Here is a 19,644-nt window from a genome sequence, read left to right on the forward strand (position 1 = left end):
TAAGGACCAGAGAGAGATTGTGTTGCCCACACACTCAGAAAGTGATGGAGATCAGAATCCCTGTGCTCAGGCTGATAGAGGACAGAGAACCAGAGAAGCAGGTAAGGCTCCTAGGAGGGAGCTGGGAACTTTCTTTCCAGGCTTAGCTCTTCACGCAGGCTTTTCTTGTTAGCATGGTTCCTGGGAAGCCTCCCCAGCCCTGAGACCTGCATTCAGAAGAGGTGCAGGGTCTGCCTGACCAGGTGGGGTTGAATTGCACATCATGGGGTTTGTCACCGCTGAAGCCTGGGGGTCACTGGTCCTGTCCACGCACATCTCTCTGCGTGATGCTGGAAGACCAGCTTGAGCATCTGCGCGGCCTGCGGCCTGGACATCTTCTCAGAATCTTCTTTTTCCTTCTGTGGAACTTGACATTTTGGATTCCGGAGTTTAAATGTCAGCTCTTGTTGTTCAAAGCTATCCTAGACATCGTAGTGAAACCTTGTCTCAAGGCAAAAGTAAAAAGAAGTCTGGGGCTGCTGACGAGATGTGTCAACAGATAAGAACACTTGTTGCTTCTACAGGGGACCTGAACTTGGTTCCCAGCACCCACACTGTGCAGCTTGCAGCCATCTGTAACTCCAACTCCAGGGGATCTGACCCCCTCTTCTGGACTCCTCAGATACTCACGTTCATATGTACACACACACACACACACACACACACACACACACCTAAAAATGAAAAAAAAATTTGTCCCTCTGAATCACCTGGGACTCTCTGTATAGACCAGGCTCATCTTGAACTCACAGAGATCCACAATCTTCTGCCTCCCCAGTTCTGGGATTAAAGGAGTGTGCCAGTGTGCCTGCAGAATAAATGTTAAAAAACAAAAGAATGCTGGGGTTGCAGCTCAGCAGAGCACCGGCTGCATGTGGGAGCCCTGGGCTCTGTTACCAGCATCGCCAAAGGAAAGAGATAGGAAACATTTGGCAATAGATGGTTTTGATTGCCTCCGCTGAGGGTGGGAATGTTGCCAGTATATGGGGTAGACCAGGCCAAGATGTTGCCATAGCTCCCACGGTGACTTAGTGAGACCCCAAGCTGTATCCCCTATGTCACTGTGTCCCCTGTGCTGAGGTTACAGCTGAAGTTGAGAAACTGACCTGCCAAGCGGGAGCTCTGCCCCATTTTCCAAGTCCTCCCGGGAGTCTGTGTTCTGCCATCGCCTTGGAGCCCTGATGTTGAGCCATCCAATCCTGTTCACTCCTAATGGCCTTTTCTTCCCTCTAGCCCTAAACACAGCCAGACTAACTCCTCCGTCCCATCCTCTCCCTGGGCTACCTGGCATTTCCCATTCTAATCCCTAGGGCTTATTGATTTTTTTTCTGTTGTCATTTTTTTTTTTTTTTTGGTTTTTTTTTTCGGAGCTGGGGACCGAACCCAGGGCCTTTTGCTTCCTCGGCAAGCGCTCTACCACTGAGCTAAATCCCCAACCCCTCTGTTATCATTTTTTAAAAATATTTTTATTGTTTTATATGTATGGGTGCTTTGCCTGCATGTAGGTCTGTGGACCACATGTATGCCTGGTACACTCTGAGTCTAGAAGAGGGCATTGGATCCCCTGGAACTGGAGTTACAAATAGTTGTGAGCTGTCATGTGGGTGCTGGGAATCAAACTCACGGTCCTCTGGAAGAGCAGCCGATGTTCTTAACCACTGAGCCATCTCTCCAATTCTCATCTTATTTATAATTATGTGTGTCTCTGTGTGACTATGTATATGTGAATGCAATGTCCTCAGAGGCCAGAAGAGTCCCTCAGACCGCCTGGAGGTAGAATCGCAGGTGTTTGTGAGCCATGAATCATGGGTGTTAGGAACCAAATTCAGGTCTTCTACGGGAGCAGTTGATACTCTTCACCGTGACCTGCTCATTAAGAGCAGCGCTAATGGCTGAGCCATCTCTAGCCTCTCACTTTTTCCTTTCACGGGCAAACGGTTCAGAGTTTACTCAGGGGCTGGCGAGAAAGCTCAGCCTGACAACTTGGGCGTAATCCCCAGGATCCACGTGGTGGAAGGAAAGAAGCAACTCTCCCTGAGCGGTCATCTGACTCCATATACGTAGAGTGGTGTGTATGCCTTAAATAAATAAACATATGATAAAACGTTTTTAAAGGGTTATCTTAAACTCAGAAGAGGTTTATACTTTTGGTTTTGTTTTGTCTTTGAGACAGAGTCTCACTGCATAGACTTGGCTGTCCTATCATGAAGTATGTGGATCAGGTTGGCCTTGAACTCAGAGATTTGCCTGCCTCTGCCTTTCTAGTGCTGGGCTTAGAGTTATGCCTAAGTTCTGCACTTATACGGTTGAGTAGTATTAGGCTTGTTAAAACTTTGGGCACTTTTAAAGATTTGTTTATTTTTATTTTATGTGTATGAATGTTTTGCCTGCGTGTGTGTCTGTGCACCATGGGCATGCCTGGTGCCAATGGAGGTCAGAAGAGGCCATCCGGTCCCCTAGAACTGCAGTTACGGACAGTTGTGACCCTCCCTGAGTGTGCTGGGAATGGGATATAGGTAGTACCATCCCTTCCCACTATCCCTTGGGCTGGGTTCCTGAGCTGAATAAAAAAGGAGATAGTGAAGACAGGTGTGGTGGCACACACAGAGGCAGGTGGATCTCTGTGAGTTCAAGGTCTGTCTGGTCTACAAAGTGAGTTTCAGAACAGCCAGGATAACATAGACCCATCTCAAAAACAAAAAAACAAAACAGAGAAGGTGAGCCCTGGCATCCATCCCTCTGCTTCCTGACTGCAGATGAGATATGCCCAGCTGCCTCAGGATCCTACCACCAGGCTTCCCCACCATGATGGACTGCATCCTTAGACAGTGAGCCAAGATAAACCCTTCCTTCCTTACGTTGTTTTGTCACAGCGGAGAAAAGTAATTACTATGGCTGTACAGCACCATGCAGCCACGGGAAAGTCGCTTTACCTTTCAAAGTTTGTGTTTCTTCGTCAGCGTAAGAGGGAACGCTGTGGCCTTGGTCTCATTACGTTGTGCTGGTTTCTTGAATGAATGCATATCAAGAGAAAACAGAGAAAAGAGCTGGGCACAGAGCGAGTGCTTCATTAATAATGCTATTGTCGCTCCCCTGAATGTATCTGCCTTCCTGTGTCAGTGAATGGCACCATCGTCTAAAACAAAATTTTACCTATACTTAATGCTTTTTGCTTCTTCTCCATAGCTAATTGTCACCCCAAATTACCGTTTTAATATAGTTCCTATCCTTTTTTTAAAGATTTATTTATTTTATGCATATGAGTACACTGTAGCTGTCTTCAGACACACCAGAAGGGGGCATCAGATCTCATTACAGGTGGTTGTGAGCCACCATGTGGTTGCTGGGAATTGAACTCAGGACCTCTGGAGTCAGAGCTGGACTTCAGAGCAATCAGTGCTCTAAATCACTGAGCCTTTTCTCCAGCCCTACAGCTCCTGTCTTAATGTAGACGGGCTGTGTCTCCTTCCCTGAGGAGAGAGGCGATCTGGGACACACAGAGTTAGAGATGCCTGTTTCGTCCTAGCAGTGCTTTCACCAGGACTGGACAGAGGCTGAGACACCTTGGGAGACATGTGGATGCTTTCAGCAGGAAGGAAAGGGCTTGTCGGCCACAAGGGATTAGCCATTTCCTGAAGGCTAAAGAAGAGGTCTACAGGCAGCCCAGGGTGCTGTTTCTGAGGTGGGCAGGGATGGCGGTCAATGAAGGCTTACCTGCTGCTGCTGCTGCTGCCGCTGCTGCTGCTGCTGCTGCTGCTGCTGCTGCTGCTCCTGCTGCTGCTGCTGCTGCCGCCGCTGCTGCTGCTGCTGCTGCCGCTGCCGCTGCTGCTGCTGCTGCTGCCGCCGCTGCCGCTCCTGCTGCTGCTGCTCCTGCTGCTGCTGCTGCTGCCCCTCTGCTGTGCTTATCTGGGAGCCTAAGGGGTGGGTGGGTGGGTGGTGTTCATTCTGATCATGGGGTATCGCTGTCCTCCCTAAACTATAACATACTAATTTTTCCAGAAACTCTCAGGGTCGGAAGCTACAGGGATGGGACAGAAACCCATGTTATTACCCATGGCAGCCTGGGGAATTCCCTTGATCTCTTAGAGGCCTTGATGCAGGTCATATCAGGATTTATGGCTTGGATGCTGAAAAGGAATTTCAATAGCAGACAGTATGGTGAAGAAGCATTGGAGATGTTATTAAGCACACTAAGGCAGGAGGCCGGTAAGATGGCTGAGGTGGTAAAGGCACCTGTCACCCAACCTAAGGACCTGAGTACAGTCACTGGGAGCCACATTGTAGAGAAGGGAACTGACTTCTGTAGTTTGTCCTGTGAGCTCCCATGAGTACTTTCTTGTGTGTTCACTCACTGAGCCAGCTCACCAGTCCGTTTTTGCTCTTTGATAAATGAGTCCAAGGGGGCGGCTCCAGAGAGGCCTTGCGTGGAAATTGAGTCTGATAAGATAGATTCAGAAGGTACTAGGATTGCATAAGGAGTTCAGTCCGTGTCTTTTTCTGGTAATGTTTCTGGTGAGATCCCTGGAAAATTGCAGGTTTGAAGCTGGAAGGCAGAAAGGCCTTAAGTAGTTGTTAACTGTACTGGAAGTTTTTGTTCATTGGTTGGTTTTTGTCTTGTTTATCTCTGTGGAGCTCTGGCTGCCTCGGGACTCACTCTGTAGACCAGGCTGGCCTTAAACTCAGAGATCCAACTGCCTCTGCCTCCTGAGTGCTGGGATTAACGGTGTGCGACACCATTGCCTGGCTCGCACTGGAATTTTGGCTTCCTTGTTGGTCAGGAGTTTCAATTGGTTACCTGAGTGAGAGACTCTTCTCTCTTCTCTCTCACGTCCCCCAAACTTTCCCTGTCTTCTTCCCTGCCTCTGTAAGATGAGTTTCCTAGCAACATGAGTCTTCCACAAACACCGGGCAGAGACACAGTGGCATCTGTCCCTATCCACCCTGACATGGGTGATCTTGGGACCCAGAGGAAAAACAAAGTAAGCCAGGAACTGACGGTGAAGATCTCTTGGAACAGGTTCACCTGCTATGCTGCAGGGCTAGAGAAAATGTCCGGGAGACCAGAAGGCCTGTGCATTGGAAACCTTTCAGTAGGAGACTGCTGGGCCCCTCAGCTTGCAGTCCAGTGAAGTAATTTTGGTTTAGGGAGGGACTGCTTCTGGGATGGTTGTTCTGTGTCCTTTTCTCTTCTAGTTTGGTCCTCCTGTCCTTGCCAAAACGAATGGCATTCCTGGTCATTAGGAACAGGTGCGCCGCAGCTCTTGCTGTGGGCCTGAAATAGTTTTGCAGGTGTCTGGAGGAATTATCTTTCCATCCCTGTCTCTCCTAAGCCCATCCATTCAAGCTCCTTCTCCTCCTCTGCCTTTTCTTCCTCCTCTTCCTCCCTCTACCTCAAATTAGGCTCCTCTGACTAGTAGGCTTTGACTTAATTAATTCTGAGACAGGGTCTTGCTATGTACTTCAGATTTGGCTTAGAACTCATGATCCTCCTGCCTCAGCCTTCTAAGTGTTATGATTACAGGCATGTGTCACTATACCTGACATTTCTTCCTCTTTCTGTTTAATTTGGAGACAGGTTTCCTTATGCCTCCCAGGTTAGCGTTAAACTCACTATGTACCCAAGACTTTATTAGAACTTACAATCCTCCTGCCTCAGCCTCCTAAGTACTGGGATAACCTTTTGTAATATTGTTACACCAGGAATTGTTCGTGAACCCTAATAGACTGTCAAGGGGCTGTTTCCAATGTAATAACATTAGAGTTTCTTTATTATGAGCTCGGACTTGGGCTCTCCTCCAACCCAACCCTGACACAGCAGGATGGGAAGGCAGAACAGCCTCGAACCCTCAGCAGGACAAGGTTTTATAAAAAAAAAAAAAAAAAAAATGGAAGAAAGTGAGGAGGGGGGTCTATCCTGGTAAGCAGCTAACTGAATGCCTATTGTAGGCCAAGAGGTGGGTGCTCTGAAGCAAGACAGTACACAATCACAAACGGTCTGAAAGTACATCTGAAACAATCAGACTGATCTTTGATTCACTGTTGCTAGGAAGTAGTTAGGGAGTGACTCTGGTCAAGGACAAGCGGTGGGGTCCTTCCTGGCGCTTGGGTGCAGTTTGGGTTCTGCTGCTGGCCAAGTTCTCAGGCTTCTTTACTTTTCTTTAAGATGGAGACCAGTTCCAAGATGGAGTAGGCTTCACCTCTCACTACTACACCTGGCCTTTCACTTTCTTTCAGACTTGCGATTTCTGTGTCTACAGATCGTGGACTGGTCCCTGCTGGTCTCATCTTCCTACCAAAGTGCCCAGACAGACTACTGTGATTGTGACCATAACTCCATGCCTTGTGGTCACCCTGGTGGGAGATGCAGTGAAGACAAGCCATCCCAGTCCGTTGGCCACATGTTTTGTGTGGCGGCCAAGCCACACCAAACCACTGCATCTGCTTCTTGCTCATGCTATGTCTACTTGCGGAGTTTGTCTGCTGCAAACCACACCTTCCACTTTCTAGGTTCTGTAACAGTTTGTGAAAGAGGCGATGTTGGAAGGGCATGGAGGGGAGGCCTTACAGAATCTGCCAATCTGAGGCTTGGGGTCTTGGTCCTTCCTAGAGGGGCACCTGGCAAAAGAAGAGTTTTCCCTTACATTCTTGGGGCTGCAGCCTAGTAGCCCAGCCCGTAATCACAGGGTCTTGTAGTGTCTAGCAACCCAGGGTGCTGCAGTTCCCCATGGAGCTGAGCTTCCTGGGCAATGCTGTCTAGGTTTGGTATTGTATGTTTATTTTCCTGTCAGCCCTCCCCTAGCTCAGAAACGCCAACTGCATTCTGTCCAGTGCCCCAGAGAATGTGCCATCCACATGTGGTGGTGTAGGACAGCTTTCTTGCCTATCTACTGGAGCTCATGGTGACTCTTTTTGGTTGTCAACTTGACTACATCTGGAATTAACTAAAACCTAGGGTCTAGGTACACCTCTGAGGGATTTTTTTCTTTTTTTCTTTTTTTTCTTTTTCTTTTTTTTTGGAGCTGGGGACCGAACCCAGGGCCTTGCGTTTGCTAGGCAAGCACTCTACCACTGAGCTAAATTCCCAACCCTGGGATTTTTTTCTTAATTAAATCATTTGAAGTGCGAGGACCCACTTTTAATCTGTTATCTTTTGAGGTAGAAAGATCCACCGTTAATCTAGGCTACAACTTCTGTTGGCAGCCTCTTTTATATAAAAGACATGGAAGGGAGTTGGGGATTTAGCTCAGTGGTAGAGCGCTTGCCTAGCAAGCGCAAGGCCCTGGGTTTGGTCCCCAGCTCTGAAAAAAAAAAAGAAAAAAAGAAAAAGACATGCTCTCTACCTGTTTGCTCTCAATCTCACTGGCAAATCCATTCCTTCACTGGAATTAGAACCTGCTTATTTGGAATTCAGCATATATTGAAGACCAGCTGAGACATCCAGCTTCTAAGAACTGGGCCTTCCACTGGTAGACAGTGATTGTTGGGCTCTTTGGACCAAAGCATGTAAGGTAGTGTAATAAACTGTGTGGGGTGTGTGTGTGTGTGTGTGTGTGTGTGTGTGTGTGTGTGTTCATGTTCTTTTGTTCTTTCTTTCAGATCTAGTCCTCTAGAGAATCATGACTAATACAGAGCTGTACTACCGGGCTAGTTTTGTTTTGTTTAAGATTTATTTATTTATTTTATGTATATGAATACACTGTCACTGTCTTCAGACACACCAGAAGAGGGCATCAGATCCCATTACAGATGGTTGTGAGCCACCATGGGGTTGCTGGGAATTGAACTCAGGACCTCTGGAAGAGCAGCCAGTGCTCTTAACCACTGAGCCATCTCGCTAACCCTGACCAGGCTACTTCTTCACTCCCAGCATTCTTTGCAGCCTGTGGCAGCTGAACCATGGTTGAAGGCTGCCTGTCTATCTTCTCTTGCTGCACCTGAGTAAGAACTGGGCTCAGCTGTCCCCATCTTGGTCAGTGCCGAGGCAAGTCAGACCCTAAGGGTGTTCTCCAGGCTCACAGCCCACAGTAGCAGGAGACCCAACCTCTGACCAGGCTTCACCATCATCTTAGGTAGGGTTTCTTTTTTCTTTTCTTTTCTTTTTTTTTTTAAAAGATTTATTTATTTTATATACAGCATTCTGCCTGCATATGTGACTGCAGGCCAGAAGAGGGCACCAGATCCCATTACAGAGGGTTGTGAGTCACCATGTGGTTGCTCGGAATTGAACTCAGGACCTCTGGAAGAGCAGTCAGTGCTCTTAACCGCTGAGCCATCTCTCCAGCCCTTAGGTAGGGTTTCTATGGCTGCGATGAAACACCATGACCAAAAGCAAGTTGAAGAGGCAAAGGTTTATTTGGCTTACATTTCCACAGTGTAGTCCATCACTGAAGGAAGTGAGGACAGCAACTCAAGTAGGGCAGAAACCTGGAGGCAGGAGCTGATGCAGAGGCCATGGAGGAGTGCTGCTTACTGGCTTGCTCCCCTTGCTTTCTTATAGAACCCAGGGCCTTCAGCATAGAAATAGCACCACCCATAATGGGCTGACTACCCTCCCCTGTCAATCATTAATTAAGAAAATTAATGGTGTTGGGGATTTAGCTCGGGGGTGGAGTGCTGGCCTGGCAAGCGCAAGGCCCTGGGTTCGGTCCCCAGCTCCGAAAAAAAAAAAAGGGGAAAAAAAAAAAAGAAAATTAATAAGATCACCATAGCTGGATCTTATAGAGGCATTTTTCTCAATTGAGACCCCCCTTCTTTCAGATAACTCTAGCTTGTGACAAGTTGACATAGAACTATCCAGAACAACCTTCCAGGGAGAAATCTTGGCATCATGTTTATCCTTGGAAGTGGGGAATGTGGAGTGTATGCATTAAATCCTGATTGTTCCTCAACAGAGCCAGTGAGTGGAGAGACCTGGGGTACTGAGGGGAGGGCCCAGGCAGTAAAGTGCTTGTTGGACAAACATGAGGACCTGATTCTAATCCATCCCCATGGAAAAGCTGGGCATGGCGGCACGTATTTATAATTCCAGTGGGAGAGGCAGAGACAGGAAGACCCCTGATGCTGTGCTCTCCTCAGCCAGTCTACTTTACTCTCCAGGTTCAGTGAGGGTCCTTATCTCCAAAAGCAAGGGAGAAGAGGGTGATTGAGGAAGACACTAACCTCTAGCGTACATACCTGCCAGCACTGACTGGCTGTGTTGCCTTAGGTAGGTTATCTGGTATTTGGGGGACACTCTCTGTACTGGCTGGTTTTATGTGTCAACTTGACACAAGCTTAAGTTATTACAGAGCAAGGAGCCTCAGTAAGGAAATGCCTCCACAAGCCCCAGTTGTAAGTCAGTTTTTCTTTCTTTCTTTCTTTTTTTTTTTAAAGATTTATTTATTTTATTAATAGATGGCTGTGAGCCACCATGTGGTTGCTGGGATTTGAAGTCAGGACCTCTGGAAGAGCAGTCAGTTCTCTTAACCACTGAGCCATCTCTCCAGCCCGTAAGTCATTTTTTCAATTAGTGATCAAGGTGGGAGGAACCAGCCCATTGTAGGTGGTGCCATCCCTGGGCTGGAGGTCTTGGGTTCTATAAGAGAGCAAGCTGAGCAAGCCAGGGGAAGCAAGCCAGTAAGTGACATCCCTCCATGGCCTCTGCATCAGCTCCTGCTTCCTGGCCTGCTTGAGTTCCAGTCCTGGCTTCCTTTAGTGATGAACAGCAATGTGGAAGTGTAAGCTGAATAAACCCTTTCCTCCCCAACTTGCTTCTTGGTCATGATGTTTGTGCAAGAGTAGAAACCCTGACTAAGACACTCTCCCCGTGTATAAAAGGAATCTCATAATGCTACTTGTTGCAAAGATTAAATAAAGGAATGCAAGTGTCAGGTGCACATACTCCTCAGGAGGCAGGAGAGGCTGGGTGGAGCCCCATGGGAGTGCCTGGCTAGCCTGCGAGAGGTCCTCAGGTGCCAGATGCCCTCTCTTTCTGGGAAGCCCCTGCCCTGCCCTTTTGTCTCCTACCCTTTTTTCCCCTCTGAGACCCTAGGTCCGGTTCATTTCATAACTAGTCACACATGGTCCTGTGACTTACTGCTGTCACGGTCTCGAACAGTTCAGCTCGTCCTGATGAGTTGCTGTGAGTCACTTCAGCCTATCCGGCTGGGTTGCCTGCCCTGGTCTCCAACTGGGCAATTCATCTCAGTCTCAAGGAGGGGCAGGGCTGGGGGTGTGATGTCGGGTGTGGTCTGTGTGTGTCTTGCAGGGGATGCATGGATTAGGGGCTCAGCTCATTTTTGCTAATTTAGTTAATTACAGCATATTTAGATGCCACACTAGGGTGGCACATACCTGTAACCCCAGCACAGAGAGGTAGCCATGGGAGGATAAGAACATAGACCAAGATCATCCTCAGAATGCCTGGACCTCCAGCTCCAAAGGACCCAACACCCACACACGTGAGGCATACACTCATGCAGATACATACACATGCACACAAATAAGATTAAACCTTAGATTTGATGGTAGTGGTGCATGCCTTTAATCCCAGCACTCAGGAAGTAGAGGCCAGCCTAGTCTATAAAGTGAGCTCCAGAACAGTCAGGGCTACACAGAGAAAGCCTGTCTCAAAAATTCAAAATAAGGGGTTGGGGTTTGAGCCCAGGGGTAGAGCGCTTGCCTAGGAAGCGCAAGGCCCTGGGTTCGGGCCCCAGCGCCGAAAAAAAGAACCAAAAAAAAAAAAAAAAAAAAAAAAACTTGAAAAAACTTCAAAATAAGTAAATAAATAAAAATAAATCTTAAAACAAGAAACCCCACCTGACTGTAAGAAAACAAGCAAATGTCAACTGTTGAAGTTGAGACAGGAACCTACAGGTTTGGATTTGTCAAACCTTTGCTTACTTTTGTAGTTTTCTGACTATCCCCAAACAAACCTCTTTGTGTTTTATTTTCAAGTCAGGGTCTCGCTATGTATCCTTGGTTGGCTTGCAACCAATAAAGCTGGACTTGAGATCTTAGAGATCAGCCTGCCTCTGCCTCCCAAGTGCTAGCATTAAAGGGGTATACCACAACCTAGCTAGTGTGTGTGTGTGTGTGTGTGTGTGTGTGTGTGTGTGTGTGTCCATCTGTCTATCTGTTTTAGCTCAGGCAGTGCCTTACTCAGCAGCTGGTTTTGAACTTTTAACGATCTTTGTGTTTCAACATCCCAGAAGCTGGAATTATGGGAATGTCCCACCACACCCAGATTCATCTGTGTTCCTAAAGGGAACACAAAAATTTGAGGGCCTGAGGAGGTGGCTCAGTGGTTAAGAGCTCCGGTTGTTCTTCCAGAGAACTTGGGTTTGATTTCTAGCATCCACATGGCAGCTTAAAACCGTCTGTAATTCTTGTTTCTGGGAATCTGACACCCTCTTCTGGCCTCTGTGGGTACTATAAGCACACGGTGCACAGACATACATGCAAAATAAAACACCCATACACATAAAGTAATGATGATGATGATGATAATTTAAAGTTGAATCTCTTGATTTGCAAGAGTTTGTTGTTGTTACTTGTTTTAAATCCAGTCTTACCGTTTGCCCAGGCTGGCCTTAAACTCCTGGGTTCCAGGGATATCCCTTCAGCCTCCCAAGTATCGAGGGCTACAGAACCCATCTTTGTTCTTTCTGGAGGGGCATAGCATGATAGCTAGTCATTCTGTGAGCTCTTCACTGGCTGTCTCCTAGGATGTACATGCTATCAGCACTTCCCATTTTACAGATGAGGAAATAAAGGTCCGGAGAGACTAATAACAGCTAACCACGTACCACATGTCAAGTCCTGGGCTAATTGCCTTAATTGAATTTATTCATTTAATTTTCTCCCAGCCTTCAGAACTGAGCTAAGCACTATTATCATCTCTACTTTATAGGTGAGGAGGAGATTGAGGTTTGGGGAGGGTATGGAGCTTGCTGGCTGCTGAGAGAGTCAAGTATTCTCTCTGTGCGACCCCAAAGCCCAGCTGCTAGTCACTGAAAACTCTCAGACGCAATCTATCTCAGCAGTTCTGAGCAAGCGCTCGGATCTGTCACCTGTTGGACATATGGCCTTGGATGGGTGGCTCGGCTTTCAGAAACCTGGTTTCTAACCTGTAAATTGGAAATAATAACAACTCCCTAATGGGGTAATTGTGGAGGTAAAATGAGACAGTTCTATCAAGGAGTCAGCCTTGTGTCTGACCCATACTAAGGGGGCAGTTGATGCAAGGGGTTTGTATTATCTTGCTTGTTTCTCACTTGCCCTGCCAAAGTCAGATTACCTTAGGAGTGTTGAAAAAAAATTTAAAAAAAATGAGGGCTGGAGAGATGGCTCAGTGGTTAAGAGCACTGACTGCTCTTCCAGAGGTCCTGAGTTCAATTCCCAGCAACCACATGGTGGTTCACAACCATCTGTAATGGGATCTGGTGCCCTCTTCTGATGTAACTGAAGATAGTGACAGTGTATTCACATAATATAATAAATAAATCTTAAAAATAAATCTTAAGGGCTGGAGAGATGGCTCAGCGGTTAAGAGCACCCGACTACTCTTCCAGAGGTCCTGAGTTTAATTCCCAGCAACCACATGGTGGCTCACAACCATCTGTAAAGGGATCTAATGCCCTTCTGGTGTGTCTGAAGACAGTTACAGTGTACTTATATATAATAAATGAATAAATCTTTAAAAAATAAATCTTAAAAAATATTTATAAAAAAATTAGATGGGTATGGTGGCTCATGTCTGTAGTCTCAGTAGTCCAGAGGCTGAGGGCTGAGCTATATAGCAGGGCCCTATCAGGAAGGAAGAAAGGAAGGAAGGAAGGAAGGAAGGAAGGAAGGAAGGAAGAAAAGGAAGGCAGGCTGGAGTGTAGCCCAGTTCTTAGTATGCTTGCCTGGCATGCATGAAAGCCTGGAGTTGATCTCAACCCAGTCTCCCATAAAACTGGGCATGGTGACCTACCAGCACTTGGGAGGTGGGAAGAGGAAGATCAGAAATTCAAGTGCAGCTTGGGCAACATAAGACTATCTCAAAACCAAATAGCAAGCAAATGGCCCCTTGGTAATGTGGGGGACAATTCCTCTGGTATTTTCTGGGAAGGGGAGAGAAATGTTCTGCTTTTCCATTAATGTATAGCCAAGACAAGCTGGTGGGGCACACCTTTAATCCCAGCACTCAGAAAGCAGAGGCAGGGGATCTCTGTGAGTTCCAGACCATCCTGGTCTACATAGAGGGTTCCAGGTCAGCCAAAGCTGCATAGTGGGAACCTGCTTCAAAACAAAAACAGACAAAACAGGGGGCTGGAGAGATGGCTCAGTGGTTAAGGGCACTGACTGCTCTTTCAGAGGTCCTGAGTTCAATCCCCAGCAACCACATGGTGGCTCACAACCATCTGTAATGGGGCTGATGCCCTCTTCTGGTGTGTCTGAGACAGCAACACTGTACTCATACATAAAATAAAGTAAATCTTAAAAAACAAATAAACAAACAAACAGACAAAACAAAATCAAAACCAAATCCAAAGAAACCACCCTCAAAGCTAGTCAATTATGGCAAAATTGAGTGGAAAATGCAGTTTTCTACAACTTTGCCTGCTATTATCGTGAACTATCGACATCCTACATCAGAGCTACACACTTGTCACAGTGACTAGACACTAGCTCACCCAAAGTCTACAGCATACAACTTCTGTTGTGTTGGGGATGGTCTTACATACTCAAGTTGGCTTGGATATGCCTCTTGCCTCTACACAGCAAGTGTGGGGACTATAGGCACCTGGCACCACAGCCAGCTTTCCTAGTCAGGGTCACTATTGCTGTGATGAAACACCATGACCACAGGCAACTTGGAGAGGAAAGGATCTCTTGTTTTTTTTTTTTTTTTTTTTTTCTTTTTTTTTTCGGAGCTGGGGACCCAACCTGGGGGCCTTGCGCTTGCTAGGCAAGCGCTCTACCACTGAGCTAAATCCCAACCCCAGGATCTCTTGTCTTATGCCTCCACATCTCTGTCATCATCCAAGGAAGTCAGGGCAGGAACCTGGAGGCAGGAGCCAATGCAGAGGCCATGGAGGAGTGCTGCCCATGGCTTGCTCAGCCTGCTTCCTTTTTTTTTTTTTTTTTTTTAGGTTTTTTTTTTGGGTTGGGGGTTTGGCTCAGTGGTAGAGCGCTTGCCTAGCAAACCGCAAGGCCCCTGAGTTCGGTCCCCAGCTCGAAGGAAAAAAAAAAAAGATTTATTTATTATATGTGAGTACACTGTAGCTGTCTTCAGACACACCAGAAGAGGGCATCAGATCTCATTACAGATGGTTGTGAGAAACCATGTGGTTGCTGGGATTTGAACTCAGGACCTTTGGAAGAGCAGTTGGCGCACTTAACCGCTGAGCCATCTCTCCAGCCCAGCCTGCTTCCTTATAGAACCCAGGACCACCAGACCAGGGATGGCACCAGTCACAATGGGCCGGACCCTCCCCCATCAACCACTAATTAAGAAACTGCCCCACAGGCTTGCCTGTAGCCTGATTTTCTGGAGGCATTATCTCAATTGGGGCTTCCACCTCTCAAATGACTTTAGCCTGTGTCAAGCTGGTGTAAAGCCAAGTATCCAGCACACCAGATGAGGTTCGCCATGGGTGATATACAATCTATGGATTTCAAAAATGTATCAAGACATGTGTTCACCAATTATCATACGGAATAGTTTTACCACCCTAAAAAAAATCCCTGTGCTCTGCCCTCTGTCCTTCCCTCTGCTGTCTGTCCTTCCCTCTGCCCTCTGTCCTTCCCTGTGCCCTGCCCTCTGTCCTCTGTCCTTCCCTCTGCCCCCTGTCCTTCCCTGTGCCCTGCCCCCTGTGCCCTGCCCTGCCCCCTGTCCTTCCCTGTGCCCTGCCCTCTGTCCTTCCCTCTGCCCCCTGTCCTTCCCTCTGCCCTAGCTCCTGACACCATAGGAACCTCGCTAGTTCTGCCTTTTACAGAACAACACATCATGGGAATAGCATGGTGGATAGTCCTTTCTGGTCAGCGTCTTTCACCCAGTAATATGGAATGATGCTCTTCCTCATCTTCCCATGGCTCAGCTGCTCATTTCTCGTTGGCATTGAATATTTCATTGTCCGGATGTACTAAAGTGATTTATCCACCTACTGAAGACATGTACTACTGAAGCTGTCACTTCCATGTTTTGGCGATTGTGAATGAAGCTGTTAGAAAGTCATGTGCAAGTTTTTGTGTAGACATGATTTCAATTCATTTGTGTAAATATGAATTATATTTTGTAAGAAACTGTCTTTCAGAGACCGGAGTGGTGGTGCATATATTTCTTCTCAGCACTCACAGAGACAGAGAGAGAGAGAGAGAGGCAGAGAGAGAGAGAGAGAGAGAGAGAGAGAGATACAGGCAGAGGCAGGTGGATCTCTGAGTTTGAGGCTAGCCTGGTCTACAGATCGAGTTCCAGGACAACCAGAGCTACACCAAGAAACCCTGTATCAAAACAAAAACAAAAAATCAAAATAAGTTAATTAAATTAAATAAACCGGGTTCTTTCAAAGTACTTGTGTCATTCTGTACTCTCACCACCAGCTGGTATTTGAACTTGTCCTTCCTGCCCCTCTCCTATGTTGGGGTCTGGAGTTGAACCTGTGGTTGCTAAACAGACCTCTTAAAGCCTCCAGGGCTCTCTCAGACTAAGCCATTGAGAGCCTGTATCTTCCCACTTTGGGGTGTATCTCTAGAAGTGCCCCCCTTGGATTTAGCCATTGGCACCATCCAACAGAATTCTGCCTCTGCAGAGCCACTCTAGGAAGAGGCAGCCACCAAGACTCCCTCACATCTCTGAAACAGCTCTATCCTGACCAAGCCCATGAATGTCCAGTGCCTGCCTTGGGTAGAATTCCAAACATTTAGCACGTCCCTCTGGTGTCTTCCCTGGGCAGTGCAACTCAGCACCCTTCAGACATGCCCCGCAGTCTCCAGCGGCTACAGCGGACAAAATCTCCAGGCCTGGCCTCTCGGACACGGCCTCGGAGTCCTCGGAGGCCATCGCGGACAGTGTCTGGGCAGCGCCAGGCTTCAGCTTGGCCGGAGGCTGGAGGCGCGCCCGGGCATCAGGCCGGCGGGCGTCTATCCCGCCAGCCGCCAGCAGGGGGCGGCATTCGGTTCGCTCGGCTCGCGCGGGCGCGGGGGGCGGCGCTGCGCCGCGCCGTGCTGCGCTCCAGCCGGGACCCGGCCGGGGCCGCTGGATGCCGCTTCTACGCTCCTGCTGCCTGCCGGGCGGGCTCCGGCGGCCGGTGAGTGCGGGGCGGCCCCGCGGTGGTGAGCCGGGCCCGGGAGGGTGGCGTGGTGGGTTCGGGCCGGTCGGCGGGGCCCGCTGGCTCCTGCTTCTCCCCTGTCCCCTGGAAGCGGCGGCCCGGACTCCAGGCTCTGTCCCTGGCGGCGCCGCGGGGCTGGACAACCCGGGTGGGGGCCGATCCGGAGCGGCGGGCAGGGAAAGCGCGGGGCCCGTGCTGGCAGTCTGGGCGCCGGAGGCGGGATAGGGTGGCCTTCGGCTTGGGAGGGCTGAAGGTTTAGAGGACCCAGGTGGCCCAGAGCTGCGGGACGGGGGCTGCAGCCTCGGGACTGGGTAGGGGGGCATCCCGGGGCTAGGCCCGAGACCCCCAGATGAAGCGAGCCGGTGAAGCACTGAGGAAGACAGTGAGGAAAGCGAGCACCTCCGCCGAGTCCTTTATCCCTGCCAGCGGCCTTCACCCTTTCACTGCCAGGCCGACAGCGGGCTCCTCTCAAAGGAGCAGCTGCTAGACAGCTGGCAAAACAATGGAGACCCTGCTTCCCCGGCCCCCTGTTCTTGGGACAGATGATGGGGGGGTGGACAAATGTCAGACTAGGGGATTTAGCCGTGTAGGCTGCCTGGAGTAACTGGTCGCCCACTTCACCTTTCCCTGCAGGTGTGTGTGTGTGTGTGTGTGTGTGTGTGTGTGTGTGTGTGTGTGTGTGTGTGTGTGTGTGTGTGTGTGTGTGTGTGTGTGTGTGTGTGTGTGTGTGTGTGTGTGTGTGTGTGTGTGTGTGAAGGTGGGGCAGTCTGCCCCAGGCTTCTGGGAGACAGCACCGACGCCCCGCCCTGCGAACCTGCCGTGCCAGTTGTTTCACCAATGGAAGGGGAGGTGGCAGGGTCAGGTGCCCCCGCCCCTCCCTGTGCTAGAGGCACGCAGGTTGGTACCCAGCATGGCACAAGGAGTGGGTCACACTCTTGGAAGTGATAAGGTCTGCGGGGACACACCACAGGTTGGGGCTTTGTTGTGGGGGTGTCGCCCTGTGTCGAGGCACATGTGTCTACTGATTAGCTGGAAAGACGGCTATCAGAATGGGCTAGAGGTGGCTGGAGGTGGGAAAGGAGGACAGCCAACTTGTTTCTGGAGGGAGCTGAACTGTTTATGGCCAGGTAGTCCAACAAATGGTAGAATTAGGACCCTTCTCTCACTAATGCTCTGGGCTTGCCAGTATAGGTTGCTTTTGCCTCTCTGTGTCCCTGACATAGCTGTGGCTGAGGAGGCCTTGGAAGTGCTCCTACAGTGGTTGAGTGAATACACTGGGGGCATATATTGGAAAGAACGAAAAGTTCACCCCAGGACCACCCTAGCAGGATGAGTCTCGAGGATGCTGATTCAGGCTGCCTTGGCTTATGCTCACCAAATCTGGAGCCTTTATTTTTTTGAGCAGGTTGGTGTCCTGTTGCCATGGCGATAGGCCTGGCTAAACCCCCGCTCCCACCCTCCCACCCTTTCTGGTTCTGGGGCTACTTTCTATTTGGGGATATTGAAAGTTGCTCTCCTGAGGTCTCCAGCTTCCTGACAGGCCTTGTTGGCTCTTTGTCCAATGCTGTTCACCTCCTCAGCTTCCTCTCCATCCTTCTGTGGTGAGGCTTTGCCAGGAAGGGCCTTCCTGGTTGTTGGACAAGACTTGGTGGGTTATATATAGACTTGGGTGGAGGTGTGCTTGGCTGTTGGGAATTGAGGATACTTGAAGTGGGGCCTCAGTTCCAGGAAAACAATGGCTTGGGAGTGAGCTGTTGTGTTGTAAGCTTAGGGAACCAGAAAGGTTGCAAGCAGGCAGGCAGGGAGGGAGGGAGTAGGAAGGGTCACAGGCTATGGACACTTCCTTTGAGAGCTTGGACTTTGGATGCTTGACCACAGGACAGGGCGTCTCTGAGTGTCTCATTTGTTTGCTCTCTCCTGGCCTGGCTCAGGTCCCAGGTTGTGTGTCTGAAGGCTTCCTCCTCAGAAGCCCTCATCACATGGATGGTGCCCTTCCTGACTCCGGGGCGGTCTGGGCTGACTGCCCAGATCCCCTTCAACAGCTTTGCTGGAGGTTGCTCACTGAAGGGGACATGTGTCTTCAAAACTTGGGCCCCAAAGTCTAGGGTTCCTCAGAAGCAGGTCTGAAGGTGAACCGGGTAGGGCAGAATCGGTTTACGAGAAAAGGGAATCCACCCTGCTGGGGTGGAGCTCTGAGGTGTTGGGACTCCGGAAGTCTTCACCCAGACTTAATGTGCCAAAGGATCTCAGGGCAGCAAAGCCGTTCTTACTCCTTCACACCACAGATCTGTCCCTCGGCCCTGGAGTGGACACCACAACCCAGAAGCAGAGCATCGATGTGAGTGAGTCCTCACGTGGAGGGCAAAGATGAAGGCTGGGGATCCACTGTGTGTCTTGATTGACAGGCTCTCTCGGGACTCGGGACCTGCTGCATGGAGTCGTAAAAGCTGTGCTTTGGGTTAGGTCCTGGGTGCTTTAAAATGTGTACATCCCTTTCGATCCCCCTCATCATTTTCTTTCCCCAAACCGGCTCCACTGAGGCCTTTCATTTTTATTTTTATTTTTATTTTTATTTTTTTTTCCGGAGCTGGGGATCGAACCCAGGGCCTTGCGCTTCCTAGGCAAGCGCTCTACCACTGAGCTAAATCCCCAACCCCTCATTTTTATTTTTAAAGTGTTTTCTGAGGTAGCCAGAAGTAGAGGGTACAGGAAGTAGAGAGGTAGTGAGTGGGCGTTCTCCACTTCACCTCCCTCGACTTTGTGGAAGTGGGAATTGTGTGGCTGGTACACCATCCACATTCCCTTGACATTTCTGTTTAGAGAATCGGAGTGTGTGTGCCGATTTTACAGGGCTCAAGGGTAGGTTTCTCTTTGCCAGGTTTAACACTTCAACATCTCTGACTAGTGTGTGTGTGTGTGTGTGTGTGTGTGTGTGTGTGTGTGTGTGTGTGTGTACACGTACAATTCTCTGGTATTCAGAGATGTTGTTGGGTTCAAGGTCACACAGCAAGTCAGAGGGGCTTTGAACCTGAATTTCGTAGTAGAGCAGAATTTCCTTCAGGCAGAGGTTTGGGGCCAATTCTGTGCTGTCAGGCCCTTGAAGGTTTTACAGTTGGAAGACCCGGAGTTTAAGAGAAGATGCCACTAGCTCAAGGTCACACAGAAGGGGTGGGTGGCCTGCAGAGCAGTGGCAAGGCTGAACTGCGGGCTGGGCTGCAGGCAGGAGGCGCTGGAGGTTGAGGTGACACTTGGAAAGGGAGGGCTGGGCCTTGGGCATTCTCCCGCCCTGGTCCTCCCGGGCCCGCAGCTT

The sequence above is a fragment of the Rattus rattus genome, chromosome 9 (assembly GCF_011064425.1).
Source record: "Rattus rattus isolate New Zealand chromosome 9, Rrattus_CSIRO_v1, whole genome shotgun sequence".
Taxonomy (NCBI): Eukaryota; Metazoa; Chordata; class Mammalia; order Rodentia; family Muridae; genus Rattus; species Rattus rattus.